Here is an 8,698-nt window from a genome sequence, read left to right as displayed (position 1 = left end):
ACTCTTTCCAGAAGACTTGTAGATTAAACGATGTCACATATGTTTGTGAGTTAAAAGACGTACTCTATGGCTTTTGCATTTTATCTTCATGTTTCCTGCTTTTATTAATAATGTACATGAGACTACAGCTAAATCATACTTTAATTGAGTTTATTACATGCATACTATTCATTATATCGCTTTATAAAACAGATGCTACATTGTTTATACACACCTCTTTAGATCATTTGAGAAAAACATTCACTGCATATGATGTGAGAATTTACTGCCTTTTACAAAATGATAATGACTTGTAGAAATCAGGACTTCACCTATTTTTTAATCCAGTAAGCTTTTCTAATGATTCAATAGAAAACAGAGAATATTATGTCCATCCTCCTCAAACATGTTCTTTTAGTTTTAAATGTGTCATTATGGGATTTGTGATTAAATAAATTAGAAAACAAACCAAAACTAGAAGCCAAGGTAAAGTGCAACAGATAACAAAAAGAATTTATCAACTGCAGGTCAGAGTTTAGCAGTAGGGATTCAGATTGCCTGCAGGTAGAGAGGCTGAGGGAGCTGAAACTGGGACAAAGTGTTCAAGGAGAAGAAACTACTAGGTTGTTATGGGATCTAAGACACAAGATAGAAGCTTCAGTGGGGCTGTTACTCAAAGACACTGGAAAAGTAGTATAAGGATTTATCCTGTTTTCTCTAAATTACAACTATTTGTCTGAAACTTGAACCTATTGTCCATTCACAGAATAGGATTTCCAAAGCCCTTTGCATTTAAGCCTACAGTTTCTGAGAGGGATTTCAGCTTACAGATTCCATTCGTACCTTCATGAAAAAAAAATTGTATATTCATTTGAAGCTTTAAAACAAGGCACTCTCTACTCCTTGCTGATATATCACCTTTGGCTATAGTTTTTCTCAAAACAAACTACTTTATCCATATGAAAATCTGTACAGGTAATATCTCTTAATAAGGATCACAGCAAGTCTCTTACTAAGCAGCTACCATGTACAACCACATGATCTGATGATATGCAGAAAGGACAACTGGCCTTGAGCCTGTGAATCACCTAGTTTTCCAGAAAAAGATTTCACCATCAGCTCTTTCATCTCTACTTTTTCAAACAGTTTTAAGTCAATCCTTAAGATAATATTAAGTCAACAGGCATTTCATATTGATACTGATCTTTCTAGCCACAGTAAATGTTTTGCAAAAAGTGAATATTTTTATAATTCCATCTATATCTATTCCTTATCTTTTGCTGAATATCATTAACTACATAGATAACATTTATCACATGTTGTATGACTTGTTCTTCAAACATCTGAATTTTTCCTAGTCAAATAACTTTTTCCTTCCAATGAGCTCATTTTCTGCTTCCATCATAATGACAATGCTACTACCTAAAACTCTCCTTCCTTTTGATCCATTGACCATAATGTAATTAATAATGGCCAACATCTCAAAACTAAAGGCAAACCTGACAAAAATAATTTGCTATGGTCTATATGTTTGTGCTCCGCCCCCACTCAAATTCACATCAGAAGTCCTGACATCCTATGTGATGATGTTAGGAGGTGGGTGTCTTTGAGTGGTGATTAGGTCATGAAGGCAGAGCCCTCATGAATGATATTAGAGCCTTTATAAAAGAGGCTTCAGAGAGATCTCATGCCCCTCTCCTATGTGAAGACACAGCAAAAAATCAGTAGTCTGCACCCTGGAAGGGGGCCTTCACGAGAACCTGACAATGCTGGCACCTTGATCTTGGACTTCCAGCCTCCAGAACTGTGCAAAATAATTTCTGTTGTTTATAAGCTACCCAGTTTGTGGTACTTTGTTACAGTAACTTGAATAAACTAAGACAGTAATCTAGCCAAAACATGATGACAGGGACTAAAATGTTCATACTTTACTGTTCATGCTAACTATCAGGGCAGGCAAAGTTGAGTGACTATTCTTTTGGACCATAAGTTGAAAGATGTTATAGATAAGAGCACAAAGCTGTAGGTTATTGCTTTCTCTCTGTTTTTTCCATCAAATTGTCATATGAGGGCAAAATCCATATTTAATGTCTTTGGTATGTCCCATCATAACTGTTCTATAATAATAATTCCCAGGGTGTATTTTTTGAATATTCAATAAAACAAATTTATAAAAATCTTCAATTTCAAAGAAGAAATGCAAAAGTTATTCAGAGCCACATTTATCTATGTGAGATTGAACAGCAAATTTATCTGGAAAAATTTGTTCAAGCTCACATATCTCATCTTCTCCACACTGCATATGTATTATTCGAGAAGATTCTGATATGTTTCTAACTTAAAAATCATAGCAAAAAAAAATTCAGCTTGATTTTTTTGTTTTTGGGGGTTTTTGGTTATTATTTATTTGTTATATTTTTTATTACGAAGGCAAAAAATAAATGCACATATGTGCATGTGCTTGTATATATACTATACACACATATGTATGTATTCGTAGATAGATTAACACATGTATGACATAAAAATAGTAGTGAGACATTTGATCTGGCCTTAAATCTAAGAAATACAAATGTGATATAGCAAATAAAAAATGTTAAAAATTATTTAATGGGAGAGGAAGATGGCAGAATAGGTAAAAGTAGGGCTCGTCATCTCCCACGTTTGCATTGAAATTACAATCAAATTATAAAATAATCAATGTGGAGAATCACCTGAAGTCTAGCTGATGGTAACACCTACCTCCAATAGTATAAAGGAGCCACAATGAAGCCAATAGAAGGGGTAAAGTCTAGAATCCAGCTGGACCCGCACCCGTGGGTAGTGGAGGAATACTGAGAGGGAGAGCAAGGCTGCAGAGGCTCTCCTGAATAAAAGGGGTGTCCTGGTCTCATTTTGGGATTCCCCAGCCCAAGGAAGAGGATATTTCAATAACTCTGACTGTAAAAACCAAAAGGGATTCCGGCCGTCTGGGTGAGACGGAAGGAGACTGAAACCCTAGATGCCCCTTTGAAGGACTCATGTACAGGCTTTCTGACCTGCAGACACTCACTCGGCACACTGGCGGTGGGTCAGAGGCTTGCGTGGTATTCATTCTGAGAAAATTTGCATTTCCTGGTGCAAGAACGAGGGCCGGAAGAGCAGCCACCATTGTGCCTTAGTCCAGCCCCCGTACCAGACAATCTATAGACCACGCCAGCTTGACTGTGCAGACCCCTCCCACAGAGCCATTAGGAAACACTGGCCAGAGGGGATCAGCTCACCCCAACCAACCTGCAGATTGCCTGGAGCTTTTGTTGCTGATTGGCTGTTAAGCCCTGCTCCGATTCTGGGCCAAGCATTCCCTGCAGGCAGCCAGCGCTGTGAGCCACATTTCCAAGATTGGGTCAAGCAGATCACTGCTACCAACATGAACTTTGGTGGATCCTAGACAGCAGCTAGTCTTGCTGTGATCTGGGACTTCCGCAGAAATGCTCGGAATGCATAAACAGTTACCAAAATTGCAGCAAGACTGAGGCTGTATTGATCTGACTGCCATTGTCTCTCTGAGACCTGGCTCCGCCCTACCCACAAATTGCCCCAGGCAGCCCATTGACAGTGAATTGCAACAGACCTGTCTCTCCCCTTCCCTGATCTCTCAATCCACACAGGCAACAAACTTGGGCTAGCACAGGGTGAGCACTGCATGGAAATTAACAGCAGGCTGACCTCTGCTGCCTGCAAGAGATGCAATATTGTGTTCAGGGAGCGTAGGGGTCTGAGAGACCGTCCCAGATAGCAGTTGGTCTTACTGTGATCTGTGTCTACAGAAGGAATACCTCAGCACAGAAGTTGCAGCAAGACTGAGCTGTATTAGCCTGATGGCCCTTGTCTCCCTGAGATCCCACTTCACCCAAGCCACAAAGTGTCTGCAGCCCATTGACAGGCAGCCTACCGTGCTCTGCTTGGCTCTGGGGTTATGCAGTCAGTGCAGGCAACAGACCTTGTCTAGTGCAGTGAGTGCATTCTGGGGAAAACAGTTGTGGGCAGACCACTGCTACATGTACAGGCTGAAATATCTTTTGAGGGGATTGCAGGGATCTGTATTGGCCCTTGACTCCCTGAGTTCCTGCCCTAACCAATACAAAAAATGCCCGCTGCACGTTGATAGGCAGCTGCCCGTGTCCTAAGGTAGAGCATTTAGGCCCAGGGTGGGCAGCAGCTGACCTTGCTACAAGTGGAAACTTGTACAGGGAGCCACAGAGACAGTTCTGGCATGTAAACTGACACCGCAGTGGCAGGGGAAAATTTACTCAATAGACCCAAGAGACTCCCGGGGTCCCTGCGCCACCCAACATATCACCCAGAGGCTCATTCAGTTTCAGAAACTTACAGGCAACTAACTGGAAGTGTCGGGCCTTGAGAAGCACTGGTCACTCTGCTAAGCTGCCATAGGTCAGGGACGGGGGATAACTGACCGCTGCTGACTGCGTTGTCGCTTCCATTTACCTATAGATCCAACATAGGCAACAGCCGTCTGTGGATCACTTTGTAGTTCTCACATTATAGCCTTGAGCAATCAAAAGCAGTGGCTAACCTTGGTGTATGGGGGAGCCCCTCGCAAGGGGCCACAAAACCAAGGCAATTGGAGGCTGACACCAGACCACAGTGGAACAACTCCTGACAAGTCCCATTAGTGGTAGACACAAAAGGTGATTACAAAAAGTACACGAGCCCGCTAGGGCAAATCCCACTCAGTGGGGTCAGCCCCCACACAACAATTCTTACCCTGTGGGTACAACCAGTTCCTACAATTAGTCCCATCCATTGATCTACTAACAACAATAAAGGCTTGGTGACAACAGAAGATCACACACAACCCACACAAAGATTATGTCCAGAGCCCCTGGCATAGAGGATCAGGAAGAGTGTGCCACCGGGCCACACGAGACACCTACCTTCCACATTAGGCCATCTGACCAAGGCTGAGAGATGCAGCAAATATTCCTGACACATAGAAATGAACATAAGAGGCTAATCAAATGAGAAAACAAAGAAACATGTCACAAATGAAAAAAACGAGAGAAAACTCCAGAAAATAAGCTAAATGAAATGGAAACAAGCAACCTACCAGAGACAGAGTTCAAAATAACGGTTATAAGGATGCTCAATGAACTTATGGAGAGAATGGATGAACACAATGAGAACATCAACAGAGAGACAGTAAGCATAAAAAAGGAAACAGAAATCATAATAAAGAACCAGATAGAAATGAAGAATACAATAACTGAAATGAAGAATACACTAGAAGGATTCAACAGTAGACTGGATGAAGCAGAAGTCTGAATCAGCGAATTGGAAGACAAGGTAGCAGAATACACCCAATCAGAACAACAAAAGGAAAAAAGAATTTAAAAAATGAAGATAGCTTATAAGACCTCTGGGACAACATGAAGCATAAAAATATCCAGATCATAGGAGTACCTGAAGAAGAAGAGAGAGAGCAAGGGATTGAGAATCTATTTGAAGAAATAATAACAGAAAACTTCCCTAACCTGGCAAAGGAATTAGACATACAAGTTCAGGAAGCACAAAGAGTCTCAAACAAGAGGAATTCAAAAAGACCTATACCAAGACACATCAAAATTAAAATGCCAGAGGTCAAAGAATCTTAAAAGCAGCAAGAGAAAAGAAGCTAGTTACTTATGAGGATACCCCATAAGAATATCTGCTAATTTTTCAGTGGAAACTTTGCAGGCCAGAAGGGACTGGCAAGAAATACTCAAAGTTATGAAAAACAAGAATCTACAACCATGAATACTCTACCCAGCAAGGCTTTCAATTAAAATGGAAGGTGAGATAAAGAGCTTCCCAGACAAGAAAAATCTTAAGGAATTCATCACCAATAAGCCAGTATTACAAGAAATGTTCAAGGGTCTTCTGTAAAAAGAGAAAGGGTAAAAAAGAAAATAGAAATAACAAATACAAATAATAAAATGGCAGTAACTATGTACCTGTCAGTAATCACTTTAAATGTAAGGGTAACCGAATAAATAAGAAAACAAGACCCATGCATATGCTGTCTACAAGAGATCTACTTCAGATCAAATGACACTCATAGAGTGAAAGTAAAGGGATGGAAAAAGATATTTCGTGCAAACAGAAATAAAAAAAAAAAAAAAGCTAGGGTAGCAATACTTACATCAGATAAAATAGACTTTAAAACATAGGTTATAATAAGAGACAATAAAGGGAATTACATAATGATAAAGGCATCGATAAATCAAGAGGACATAACCCTAGTAAACATACACACACCCAACAGAGGAGCACCTACATGCATAAAGCAATTATTGACTGATGTAAAAGGGGAGATCAATAGTAATACACTTATAGTAGGAGACTTTAACACCCTATTGACACCAATGGACAGATCTTCCAGGCAAAGAATCAACAAGGAAACAATGGGCCTAAAAGATACATTAGAACAGATGGATTTAATAGATATTTTCAGAGCATTTTACCCCAAAGCAGTAAAATATGCATTCTTCTCAAGTGCACATGGAATATTTTCTAGGACAGACCACATGTTAAGACACAAAACAAGTCTCAATAAATTTAAGATTAAAATGTATCAACCGTCTTCTCTGATCATGATAGTATGAAATCGACAAGAAAAAACTGGAAAATACATAAACTCATGGAGGTTAGATAACATATTATTAAGCAATTAATTGGTTATTAATGAGATCAAGGAAAAAATCAAAAGACACCTAGAGACAAATGAAAATAAAAGTACGGCTCAAAATCTATGGGACACAGCGAAAGTAGTCCTAAAAGGGAAATTCATAGCAATACAAGCCTACCTCAAGAAATAAGAAAAAGCTCAAATAAACAATCTACAATTAAAAGAATTAGAAAAAGAACAGCAAACAAAGCCCAAAGTGAATAGAAGGAAGGCCATAATAAACATTAGAGCAGAAATAAATGAAATAGAGTCTAGAAAAACAGTACAAAAGATTAATAAAACCAAGAGCTGGTTCTTTGAAAAGATAAAGAAAATTGGCAGACTCTTAGCCAGACTCATCAAGAAGAAAAGAAAGAGGACTCACCTAAATAAAATCAGAAAGGAAAGAGGAGAAATAACCACGGACTCCACAGAAATACAATGGATCATAAGAAAATACTACAAGCAATTATATGCTAACAAACTGGACAATCTGGAAGAAATGGACGCATTCCTAGAAACATACAATCTCCCAAGACTGAGTCAAGAAGAAACAGAAAATCTGAACTGACCAATTACCACCAATGAAATAGAATCAGTAATCAAAAACCTCCCAAAAAAACAAAAGTCCTGGACCAGATGGCTTCATAGGCGAATTTTACCAAACATTCAAAGAAGAATTATCACCTATTCTTCCCAAACTATTCCAAAAACTTCAAGAAGAGGGAAGGCTCCCTAACTCCTTTTATGAGGCCACCATACCTAGATTCCAAAACTAGACAAAGATGTTACAAAAAAAGAAAACTATATGCCGATATCTCATGAATATTGATGCAAAAATCCTCAACAAAATATTAGCAAACCAAATTCAGCAATACATTAAAAATATCATATGCCATGACCAAATTGGATTTATTCCTGGATGCAAGGATGGTACAATATCCATAAATCAATTAATGTGATACACCACATTAACAAATTGAAAGGTAAAAACTGTATAATCATATCAAGAGGCAGATAAAGCGTTCGACAAAATCCAGCATCCATTTAAGATAAAAATTCTCAGCAAAGTGGGAATAGAGGGAATATACTTCAACATAATAAAGGCTATATACAACAAACCTACAGCTAACATTATACTCAATGGGGAAAGGCTAAAAGCGTTTTCCTTAAGATCAGGAACAAGACAAGGATGCCCATTTTCACCACTCTTCTTCAACATTGTACTGGAAGTCTTAACCACAGCAATAAGACAAGAAAGAGAAATAAAAGGCATCCAAATTGGAAAGAAAGGAGTAAATAAACTCTCGTTATTTGCTAATGACATTATACTATATATAGAGAACCCTAAAGACTGCACAAAAAACTGTTAGAACTGATCAATGAATTCACTAAAGTAGCAGGTTACAAAATAAATATTCAGAAGTCAGTGGCATTTTTATACACCAATGACGAGCTTTCAGAAAGAGAAATTAAGAAAACAATCCCATTTACAATTGCATCGAAAACAATAAAACACCTGGGAATCAAATTAATCAAGAAGATAAAAGACCTGTTCTCAGATCCCATGCTCATGATTTGGAGAAATTAACATTGCTAAAATGACCACATTACCTAAAGCAATCTATAGATTCAATGCAATCCCTATCAAAATCTCAATGGCATTTTTCACAAAAATATTCTTAAAAATACCAAAATTTATATGGAACCATAAAAGACCCTGAATAGCCAAAAGGAAAAAAGAACAAAGTTAGAGGTATCACACTACCTGATATCAAATTATACTACAAAAGGCTACAGTAATCAAAACAGCTTGGTACTGGCATAAAAAAAAGATACATTGATCAATGAAACAGAATAGAGAGCCCAGAAAGAAATTCACGCCTATACACTCACTTAACATATAACAAAGGAAGTAAAAATACACAATGGGGTAAAGATAGTTTCTTCAGTAATGATGTTGAGAAAATTGAACAGATACATGCACAAAAAGAAGCTGGACCATCTTTTTAC

The sequence above is a fragment of the Pteropus alecto genome, unplaced genomic scaffold (genome assembly GCF_000325575.1).
Source record: "Pteropus alecto unplaced genomic scaffold, ASM32557v1 scaffold7, whole genome shotgun sequence".
In the NCBI taxonomy this organism is placed as follows: Eukaryota; Metazoa; Chordata; class Mammalia; order Chiroptera; family Pteropodidae; genus Pteropus; species Pteropus alecto.
The sequence above is the reverse complement of the archived record's forward strand: the minus strand, read 5'-3'. Positions refer to the sequence as shown.